Source organism: Arachis ipaensis, chromosome B2 (assembly GCF_059453495.1).
Source record: "Arachis ipaensis isolate K30076 ecotype BB chromosome B2, ASM5945349v1, whole genome shotgun sequence".
In the NCBI taxonomy this organism is placed as follows: domain Eukaryota; kingdom Viridiplantae; phylum Streptophyta; class Magnoliopsida; order Fabales; family Fabaceae; genus Arachis; species Arachis ipaensis.
This window is the reverse complement of record NC_142437.1, coordinates 38,015,971-38,028,287: the sequence shown is the minus strand read 5'-3', so window position 1 is coordinate 38,028,287 and position 12,317 is coordinate 38,015,971. Positions and strand designations below refer to the sequence as shown.

The following is a 12,317-nucleotide window of genomic DNA, read 5'->3' as shown; positions in this document are numbered from 1 at the left end:
CTCCAATTGTTCTAATACAAAATAACATCCCTCATTTTCCACCGGAGTTCCTAATCTCTCCTTCATACTATGATCTTTAATGGATTTTTCACATGTGGCTATGGAAGCACCTTGAGTATTCAAGCATTGGTAGGCTAAAGTATGCACTACCTTAGTCAAGTTAGTCACAAACTCTAGGGTGTTCCTTTGCATATCCGCTTGGTCTTGAAATAGCAAGGTGAGAGAATCATCCATTGGGGCTTGGGGTGGATAGGAAGGTTCATTATTTTGGAGTAAGGGTTCATAGTAGGAAGGTGGTTCTTCTTGGTAAGGGTATGGAGATGGTGTGCATTGAGGTGGTTTTTCATAGTAGTCATGATAGAATTGTGGTGGTTCCAAAAGTTCTTCCTCATAATGGTCATAAGAATATGGTATGGGTGATTGGTCATGTGATGGATATGGATCATAGGAAGGTGTTTGGTAATGAGAGGCTTGTGAGAATGGTTGAGGTTCATGTTGAGGATAAGAGTCATAAGCATATGATGGTGGTAGTTGATTTTCACAAAAAGTTTCACCATAGCCATTGAATTGACATGCATTAGGATGGAAATTATACCTATATGCATCCGGAGGTTGTTGCCAATAGGAGCGATCAATTCCTTGAGGCTCCTCCCATCTTGAAGTGTTCCATCCTTGGTACATGTTGTCATTAAAGTCCACATTTCTTACAACACAATTAGAACCAAACTCATAGCCAAAGTGAGAATTCATGATAGCAAGAGAAAATGAAAACAAAATCAAATAAGAAGAAAGGAAATTAAATCCTAAAACTAGCAAGAACTAACAAAGAGGCAAAAAGAAAACATATTCACAATATTCACATATATACAATAACCAATAACATAACACCATTGCAATTCCTCGGCAACGGCGCCATTTTGATTAACGGATTCTTGTGTGGTTTAGAATTTCACAAATGAATTCTCGTTGCAAGTATAGTTTCTAAACTGACAATAATCCTTTCATGCAAAAATTTGTTTGTCACTAGTACAAACCCCTAAATTTATAAACCGAAGTATTAGAACCTTGGGTCGTTCTCCCTAGGAATTGCAATAAGATGTCATTGTTATTGGTTATGAAGTATCTTTGGGGGTTTTTTGAGATAGGAGACAAGTAATGTAAAATGCAATGAAAATAAACTAACAACTATGAAAAGCTCTTGGCAAGGTTATGAGAATTGGAAGTCCTATCCTTATTATCCTCCTCAATTGTGATGAGAATTGTCCATTGCTACCACTTAGTTAACCTCTAACCATGGAGGAAAGTCAAGTGGATGAATCAACTTGATTCCACAAGTCCTAGCCAACTCCCAAGGGAAAGACTAGCTTTAGTGGTATCCAAATCAATTAGTAACTTCTAATTGTCAATCAACAAAGGAGTTAGATAATTTAAGAGTCACTGATTACTCTACCAAAGCCAAGAGGAGCAAATTCTACATTAAAATCTAACCAAGCATTTCATCAAACACTTGGAAGGCATAAAAAGAAGCATAGTAAATTGATAACAAAATAGAATCTAACAATAATAGAATGTAAGAAATCAACAACAACAATCAAAGGAAACACAATTATTATGAATTACCTCATATTGAATTGAAAGAAAATGGAAGGAACAAGAGTAGATCTACAACAAAATATAGAAGCAACATAAAGAAAATTACAACAAAAGAATAGAGGAATCATAAATGTAACAACATAGAATTGAGAGGTAGAAGAAGAAGAAAGCATGAATTGAAACCTAGATCTAGATTATTGAACTAAACCTAATCCTAATTCTAATCCTAGAGAGAAGTGAGAGCTTCTCTCTCTAAAACTAACTTTCCCTCCAAAACTACTCTAAACTAAACTAATGTGTGAAAGTATGTTAATTTCCCTTCAATCCTTGGCTTAAATAGCATCAGAAATGAGTTGGATTGGGCCCACAAGGCTTTAGAATTCGCTGGCCACGAGTTGCATTAAGTAAATTATGTGGCACCATCGGTGCATACGCGTACCGTGCGCATGCTCGCCCCTATCCACGATGCAACTATGGCAAATGTTACATCATTTCGAAGCCCCAGATGTTAGCTTTCCAATGCAACTGGAACCGCATCATTTGGACCTCTGTAGCTCAAGTTATGATTGATTAAGTGTGAAGAGGTCTGCTTGATAGCTTTTACGATTCCTTCATTTCTTCATGAGTTCTCCATTTTTACATGCTTTTCGTTCATTCCCTTGATCCAATCTTTGCCTCCTAAATCTGAAATCACTTAACAAATATATCAAGGCATCTAATGGAATCAAAGGTAAATCAAGATTAAACAATTAAGAACCTAAAAAGCATATTTTTACTCTTAAGCACAATTAAAAGAGAAACTACAAAATCATGCTATTTCATTGGATAAATGGGAGAAAGGTTGACAAAACTCTCTAAATTCAACACAAGATAAATCCTAAATATGGGGTTTATCATTGACTCGTTTGCGAACATTTTTTGTAGTAGTAAAACTCCAAACCTTAGTTAGTTGTTAGTAGTAATGGTGTTTAGAATGCTGGTTACGGTTGTCCATGTGTAAAATTTGCATTTTGTCTCCTATTCAAACTTTGTTTTATGTGGGGAAAGAGGGGCTAGTTGTTATTTTTTTTTATTTTTTAATTTTTAATAGTTAATTATATATAAGCAAAGAAGATGGAAGACGCGTATGTTGCACAACTTGAAAGGATTGCCTAATTATTCAAAGTGAACGCAGTGAATGGCTAGGGAAGGGAGGTTACAATCAATCAACTCAAAGAAAGCAGTGTGTTTAAAATGGGGTCATTTCATAGAAGGGCATATGCATATCTAATCTTGCGAGCAATCTATTTCTATGGATTGAGGTGGTAGCTAAGCAAACTTTGCGGGGTTCTCAAAGGGGAAACAATGTGTTCTTCGGTGGCCGCGAGCGGCAGAAAATTTGTGAGATGGGATCAGAAATATAGATAGATTGATAGATAGAGGATATATACCCTTTATTATTTTTTTGTCCTTTTCACCCACCGCATGCATAGCTGGCATTGGCAATTGTTCTTGTGTTTCTGTTTTTACTCTTCTAGTTCCACCATTAGATTTTGGATTCATGCTTCTTCATTTTTCCCCCTTAATACAATAAATGAAACTCGTGTCCAATTCCATGATTTCTAAGATTGACATTGTTGGATTGATTTTAATTTTAAAAGATTGTGATTTGTGATGGCTGGTACTCGGTGTGCAGACAATTTCAAGTTCAATGGTTCTACTTCTACTGTTACTATTTGGTCTCTATTTTAAAAATATTTGTTCTTATCATGTTTGGAAATTTATATACAAACTTAAGTTTCATTTTGAATTGTGTATTGGTGTTCAGGAAGTAATGGGTCAGAAATTTTCTCATGAAGGGGGTTAATAGCGAGCATATATCATATGATCAGTATGAGCAGGAGGAAGAAAAAGATGAGGAAGTTGACGTGGATTATATGGATGAGGATGACACAAATGTGGAACCAATGTTCAATTATAACGGCTTCGATGAAGGGTATAACATTGACTCACTCGAAGACATTGGGATGATTGAATTTTGGAACATCAGGGACGAAGATGTATGCCATTTTTACTTTTCTGATGTCGACATTGCATTTGAGTTCTACAATAGATATGCAAGGACAAGAGGATTTAGTGCTCGGAAGAACAGGACTAGGAAGAGTCGTGCGGGCGTACTTAAGTTGAAGAATTTTGTATGTCATCGTGAAGGATTTAGACCGCAAAATAATTATGGCATTGGAAACTTTAAGAGAAAACCTACTCTCGAGACAAGGTGTGGCTGTAGTCAATGATGGAGATTCGTCTAGATGCACCTAGTGGTCGTTGGTTTATTTCTTATTTTTCTGATGAACACAATCATCTGCTTCTGGATCCTCGGTTGATTGGATTGCTTCATGGGCATAGATTCATGTCTTGATATTGGCCACATGATTAACATGAAAAAGGGTGGAATTAGTGTTGGGTAGATATATCGGGCATTAGCAAATCAGGCATGTGGCTACGAGTATCTATCTTTCACGCAAAGGAACATGTACAATAAAATAGCAAAGCAGAGGCGCCAGTTACCCGGTGATGCATATGCAGCTTTGAAGTATCTAGAAGATCAAGCAACAAATGACTCTTCTCTTTATTTTAATCATCACATGGATGCCGATGGTACTTTGCGCAATTTATTCTGGTGCGATGGTCTCTGTAGGGCAGATTACTCATTATTTGGCGATGTGCTGGATTTTGATGCTAGCTATAAGAGGAATAAATATATGTGTCTATTGGTGGTATTTTTTGGTGTCAATCATCACAATCAAACAATTATCTTTGCTGCTGCTTTAATTTGCAATGAGGAAAAAGACACATATAGGTGGTTGCTATAACAACTGAAGGTGGCAATGAATGGGAAAGCACCTGTTTCGATTATCACGGATGGTGATCTGTCAATGAAGTTTTCCATTGAGAAAGAGTTTCCTAATGCACATCATAGATTATGTGCATGGCATCTGATTCGCAATGCAGTAAGTAATATTGGCAAGCCCCAGTTTACCTCCATGTTTAAAAAGTGTATGCTAGGCGACTATGAAATTGATATATTTTGTCAAAAGTGGTTTGAAATGGTTGAGGGATTTGGTGTCGAAAACAAAAATTGGGTCCTAGATATGTATAAAAAGAGACATTCATGGGCAACTACACATATAAGAGGGAAGTTTTTTGCTAGTTTTCGGACTACTTCTCGGTGCCAGGGATTAAACTCAATCATTGCAAAGTATGTCAATTCAAGGTACAATCTGGTTGAGTTCATTCAACACTTTAATCAATGTGTCGACCATATTCGGTAGAAAAAGATCCTGGCTGACCTCGCATCTGTGAATGGGAGACCCAGTATGCAAACCTATTTTCAACAGTTAGAGAGGAGTGCCGCCAATGTTTACACCCTATCGATATTTTATATGTTCCAACCAATCCTTGTACGAGCTACATTAATGAAGGTAATAAATGAGGCAAACTGGCTCTTATGTGATTTACTCTGTCAGTTTGGACTGAACGCCAAATGAGACGTGGCGTGTATTCTGTTGTGACATTGAGATGGAATTCAATTGTTCATGTATGAGAATAAAATTATTTGGCATACCTTGTGAACACATAGTTTGCGTCTTGGTGCATGAAGATATAGAAGAGTTACCAAGGTCATTAGTCTTGCCTCGGTGGACCAAGACTGCCAAAGTAGGTTTGCAAAATGCGGTCGGATTTCATTGGGATTCTTTGATGCTAAGTCAATACGGTTGTTTGATGGATTGGTTTAGACAACTAGCCAACTTTGCTTGCCAAGATAACGAGAGATTTATCTTTACACAGGAAATGGCTATGAATTTGTTGAAACAACTTAAGGAGGAAGATGCTGCACAAAAAGAGTTGGTTAATGATGTAGATAGTGTAAGAGATGATGTGCAAGTGAATGCTTCTGGAGCTGGGCTTGCAACCAATGATCTGGGACATAGCGTGCCAATGGACCCAAGAAAATATAGGACAAAATGGGGTGTTGCACAGTCCAATAAAAGAAAACATCAATATGGACAGTGTGGCATGGAGGGTCACAATCGAACAACTTGTTATGTTTATCGAGGCATTTCACCGTTAGAAGGCCATGGAATTGACACATTTGATAATGACTTGGATGATCACATGAACATTGAAGATGATTCACTAGTAAGTATTTTTACTAATGAGTTATGACAGAGTTTTAATTGCTACCTATTAGCTAGTACTAATGATATTATATTGCTTATATTGTAGGTATATGATTAGAATGCTTCGTCCAGTAGCAATGAAGTGCTGTAATATGGTATAGTATTTTAGTTTAAGGTTATGGAATTTTTTATTTCTGGTTTAAGATGCAAGTTAGGAATATTTCATGTAGATTTATTTACAAAGGCCATGTGAAATGCAAGATTTAACTTGAGCATTAGACCATACATTAGGTTCCAAAAATTGACTCCCATAGAATTCATTGTAAACATTTTCTCCCTTCCCCCTTTCCTTTTTAAATCCAGTTGTAATTTCAATTAAAATTATTCAATATGATATGGTTAATTTTGATCTTACCTGTAATTGTGTGACAGTTCTGATCTGCAATTAGCAATAGCCTTGCAACAACAGGATATCACTACATTCCATATATGTATAAGCCACTGCCTTTTCACTTTCATCTTTCTATAACTTATTGAATATATTTTTGTTGTAATTTTATCTTTTTTAATTTGATATTAAAAATTAGATATAATTTTAATTTTAAAAAAATTTGCATTATGTAGTTATTTCAATGCCACTTATTATTTACTTTGCGCCAAAAATCAAAACTTTATTCAAAACCGCCTTTTAGTTTCAGGGGATTTCAGTTTTTGAGTGCCTTCTCCCTCGTATCACAGCTAGCTAGGTTACCTTGCAAAAAACCAAACCTTTTTTCAGAATCGTCTTTTGGTTTCACCATTTCAAGGTCAGTTCTTCATCTCCTTCTCCCTCCTTCTGCGTGCTCTGCCTCCAGTCTATGGTTACTGCTCGTGCTTCGTAGTCCTTCTGCGTGCTCTGCCTCTGTCTGTGCATTGCCGCTCGTGCTTCGCCGCTCATGCTCTGCCTCCTGTCTCTGGTCTCAGACATCCACCACTCCAGCCTCCAATCTCGCACCTCAAACCACCTCCACCATCGTCAATCGTACTCTCAGGTACTAGCCTTCACTTGCGAACAACCACTCTGCCTCCTGCATGTGTTTGCCTCTGCCGGTCTCAGAACCTGGGCCCCTGCCCTGCTAGCCTCAGACACCATCCCTTCACTAGATTGTTCATGCCTCCTCTTCTCTTTGTGTGTCCTTTGCAAGGTTCTAATTTTTGTGAGTAGTGTTTGTTATTCAGCTTTGTTCATTGATAGTTTCCTTTCTTCATTGTTAATTTGATTGTTACTTAGCTTTGTTCATTGTTAATTTGCTTGCTAATTTTTGTGCGTCCTCTGCCAGCTTGAATTAGGGTTTTTTTCTTTTTATTTATGCATGCTTTTCCTGTTTTTAATGTGAATTTCAATAATATTTCAATCTTTTGTTCATTGTTAATTATTTTGCTAATTTTTGTGCGTCCTCTGCCAGCTTGAGTTGTTTTTTTTTCTTTTTATTTATGCATGCTTTTCCTGTTTTTAATGTCAATTTCAATAATATTTCAATCTTTATTTAGGAGTAACCAAGCAATTCAATGTGTGCATGCTTTTCTTGTTTTTAATGTCAATTTTAATAATATTCAATCTTTTGGTCATTGTTAATTTGCTTGCTAATTTTTGTGCGTCCTCTGCTAGCTTGAATTGGTTTTTTTTTCTTTTTATTTATGCATGCTTTTCCTGTTTTTAATGTCAATTTTAATAATATTTCAATCTTTTGTTCATTGTTAATTTGCTTGCTAATTTTTGTGCGTCCTCTGCCAGCTTGAATTGGGTTTTTTTTTTCTTTTTATTTATGCATGCTTTTCCTATTTTTAATGTCAATTTCAATAATATTTCAATCTTTATTTGGGAGTAACCAAGCAATTCAATGTGTGTATGTGCTGAGACTAAGATTGGAAAGATGCATCTATGTATATTGTGTATCATTCATCAGTTATATAAATAAAATAAAAAGAAAAGATGTTGCTACATATAGATATATGGATCGGTATGTAAATGATGTTGCTGGATATGTAGTGGAGGGGCCGGTGGGTGCTCTGGTCTATTGTTTCTGCCACATGAAGGGCCACAAAATCATGGCTCATCTTGCCACCGTGGTCTACCCTTCAGTCACTAATGTTATTCCAATTTAATACTTCTTACACTTTTTTCCTCCTTCACTTTTATGTCTCATGTATGATATGAATAAAATCATGAATCTATGTTATTTTTCTTTTTCTGCGATAACAATATGGATAGAATGTTATCTTAATTTAATTTCGTCTGCTAATTTTATTTCCTTAGTTTATTAACCTTTTGTTTTAATTTGTGGAATCAAAATTAGTGCTCTGTAAAAGCTTAATTAACAGCATGAGTACCCTCACTTAAATATGCTATACCTGGATATATGTTAGAGTAGTATCAAAATTGTACCTTCTTTGTTTGAAATGATTAAGATATTTAAAATGTTTAGCATGATAATATTGTATCCATCAAGATTTTATGATTTTGATAAAGGAAAAAGGAGCTAATTAACGACTTAATTTGTTGTTTCCTTTATAGTTAGTGATTCAGTGTGTTCTTTACTTGTAGAAATTTTTATAGGCAATAAATAACAAATAATTAATAGGAAGTGAAGAAGTGGTGCCTATGGTCTGATTTTTTTTAGTCATATGGTGCGTGTGGTCCTTATACAATCTCAAGATTTGTGAACCCCTTCGTGAATTGTTTAAGTTTGTTAACCTTTTGATTGTATCCTCTATATGGCTTCTTTTTAGGAAAGCAGGAGTCAGTAACAAGCTACACGCACACATACTTTAGTGAAGACTAAGGCCAATAATCATGCATTCCTATGAAGAAAGAAATAAAAAGGTATTTATGACTGAAAATTTGTTGCTAAAACACCTAGTGTTGTATTATGTGATTATTTGATGTGAATGAGTTTGGTTTTTGACTATGAATTATAATTGTCTTTGATATTATTGTGATTATGGTTTAATGGTTGGATTTACTTTGATTATGTCTGTGTTACGATTGTTGTTTTTGTTGAATTGAGTGCATGTAAATGAACCATGTTGCTGCCTTCTTGTTAGAATTGTCTTTTGATTGAGTAAGTAATTAGACTTTGTGTTGGAGTATGTGGGAAGCAACAATTTCTTGAAAGGGTGTTAAAATGATAGAATGAATGAATGAAATTTTCATTGGGATGTACAAGGCAGGGTAACCTTCCATGTGCTCTTGTTTTTGGGATAAGTGAATAACTATATTACTATATTTTTAACATCTTCTAACACAACCATCATTCACCAACGCGATTATATTGCTGCTATCATTTCTTTTTAAAATGAAGATTTGGTTTTAGATATATATTTCAGTTGATTGTTCATATATATACCTGCTAGCTAACTAGCTTCATAGTGGTAGTATTGTAGTATTAGTACAAAATATAGTAGGCTACTAATTTCTTAATGACAAGCTCACCTAATAATATAAGGGTCTTAACTCTTAATTAATTAATAATCTATGATTTTATATTAACGAGGGTCACGGATAACTACATATTCATTCACATGAGATAGTACTAATGTCTTTAACTAGTAGCTAGTTACTACTAAGTAATAATATAAATAAGTGATAAATTAATTACTAGTATTTTCTGTTTCCACCTTTCACACAATCTGCCCCTTTCACACATATAGTATTATCCCTGCTATGAACTTCTTAAAATGTACATGTGTACATATATATATTAGTAGTTTAGTACTAATGCATAGAAACACTTTATTTTACATCCTAATTGATTATTTTGGCAGCTAAGTATTATTTTACATTCTTATTATTTTAATTATTTCGATGATGTACACATTACTGAAATTTAAATGCAATGTGTTACTAATCTTATAAATCTTTGTTGTTTTAGATGTCAGGTTCTAAAAAAATAAAAAACACTTGTCAATTAAAGTACAAAAATCTGTTAATAAGGAGGTGATTAGTGCACACAAAACTAAGCTTTTACACCATAAACCTACAAAATCACGAGCTACAGTTCCTTCACATGTATCTAAAAAGCCTTCTGCATTACCAGCCTTTTCTTTGCATCCATCACAAAAATTCAAGAGAAAATTACTATCATCCCATGTTGATCATACACCATCACCAGCTGAATCACCATACTGTTCATCTATCCAACCTTAATCATTTGATAATGCTCCTAATAATGAACAAAATTTACATCATGCTCACTCATCGGATGAAAATCATCAAGATGAATCTCTTACTCAAGAAAGTGAACCTGTCACTTAAGAAGGGCTCTTGAAAATAGTGCCTTTTGGCAAAGAGTAAGTACAACAATCACTTTTGTGTTTTAACGTTCTCTCTATATTGTTTTTATTATGAATACATGTGTAATTACTCATTATTTGATCTTTTTATAGGTTTAATCCATGTACTACTGTTCGTCATGTAACAACTACCATTAAAAGCAAATTTTCAAAATTCTGCCCTGCATGGGGACATGCCAATGATCAAATGCGAGATTTGTGGTTTACTGAATTTAAGGTAAGTATTTATTATATTATTTTTGTTATTTTGATATTATACATAGTGGGTAATTCAATGTATATATTTGTTTTCTTTTATAGAAATATTGTACCTCAACACAATGTAAGAATTCGTTAAATTTTTTATATTAAAGGGAGTGCTCGATTAAGAGGTTTGATGAATCAGGAGAGACTCAATTATTCAAAAGACTCTAACTGTGTACCAAAATATATTCCTGAACTTGTTTGGCATCAACTATTACATTATTGGGCTACAGATCCGCATTTTAAGAAACTGGTCAGCAGTAAATACTGTGAATCGGGCATCAAATGCTGGAAGTTCCATGCACACTGGTGGTTCCATATCTATGGGTGAACATGCACGCAGAATGGTAAGATAAAAATAGTTTAATTTTAGTCTTGTTCTTATTATGTGCAAAGTTTTCTTATTCTTTTTTCTTTCCTATCGATTAAAATTATTATATTATAGGAGAAAGCTACGGGAGTATAACTTTCTCTAGAGGAGGTTTATACTAAATGCCATACCAAAAAGGACAAAAGTTGGATTGATGAAAGATCTGAGAAAGTCATTGTATGTGATGCTAGTTTGTTCTTCTTCTTTTGTTATTTTCAAAAATAATTTTCACTATATGTTAGTATTTGTTCATGGCATATTTAGTTGCGATTAAAATGAATTAGTTTTGTAGGGTGAATTCAAAAAGCGAAAGATAGAACTTTCTCAAGTAGCTTTATCCTTGGATAATGAGGGAGATGTTGAGGCATCTAAGGAAGGCCTAGATATACCAGATGATTACACTATTTGGAACGAAGTTGTGACAAAGGGGAAAAAGAAAGCTGCTTTTGGTTTAGGTTCTTTTGGTTTAGATCTCTGTTCAAAGTTGGATTCCAGAAATTGCTCAGAGACATCGAAAGACAATCTAAATATTGAGCAAGAACTTCACATGTGGAAAAAAAGGCAAAGGAGCAAGAAATGATCAATGAATAGCAAAAGGTTAAGTTGAATGATGCTGAGCACAAGTTAAAAGATCAAGGACGTCAACTAAAAGTTCAACAGAAAAGAATTGGTTCTACTGAAAAGACAATTCATGCTTTGTATAAAAAGTTGAATCTCCCACTTCCTTCAACCTTGTCTGATCCTGTGGAAGATGAGCTTGGAACAGGCTCTAGTGATGATGAGGATGATAACATAAGTGATTGATGTCTGGAGTATATGTTTTTTCTGATTTAGGTTAAGGAATTTTTAGGTGAATTAGTTAGTACATTTTATTTTATTCATGATATTTGACCTTTTTAAAGGCTCTCTTTGTTTTAGTTTAAGTATTTTTTTTCTTATTTTAGTTTGATTACATTTATGGACAAAAGTATTTTAATAATAAATATTTTTTTAACTCTTTTCTGGTAATTAACTTTTTCATGACTTTATTATGTGTTTATAATTTTGATTATGTAATATGAAAAAAATGATTATGATGGTCTTAATATAGAAAGAAGACCAAATACAATTTATTTTCTAAAATATTTATATATTAAATAGCAAATTATTTTGTATGAAAATTGTTTGAAATATTATATTAAATTTGTAGAAAATTTGTGCGAAAATAATTTTTTGTTTTGTATGAAATTTGTTTCAAATACGTAAATTCTTTTAAATTAAATTTGTCTGAAATTTAATTGAAAAAAATATTTGATTTGTCTAAAATTTGTTCGAAAAAAATTTGTAATATTTGACTAAATTCGTTAGAAATTTGTCTGAAATAAAGTATATTTTTTGTTTGAAATTTGTCTAAAATGAAATATTTTTACGTTTAAAATTTGTCTGAAATACATTATCTTTATATTGGCTAATCTGTCTAAAATTCAACTAAAATACATCATAATAGTTAGAAATCTAGTAGATAAATGCCTATTCAAAATCTGTCACAAAATCGTCTAAAAAAAATTTCGGACGAAATTTTAGACAAAATGTAAATTAGCAACAAGGCTTTTTGGAACAAAAAAAATTCATCCCAATTT

At 33.8% G+C, this 12,317-nt stretch overlaps 1 pseudogene; it reads left to right on the top strand.

The window, feature by feature from the left end:
* The first annotated feature begins 3,406 nt into the window (after nt 1-3,406).
* On the top strand, nt 3,407-5,752 carry LOC148573638 (protein FAR1-RELATED SEQUENCE 5-like; annotated as a pseudogene).
* The last annotated feature ends 6,565 nt before the right edge of the window (nt 5,753-12,317 follow it).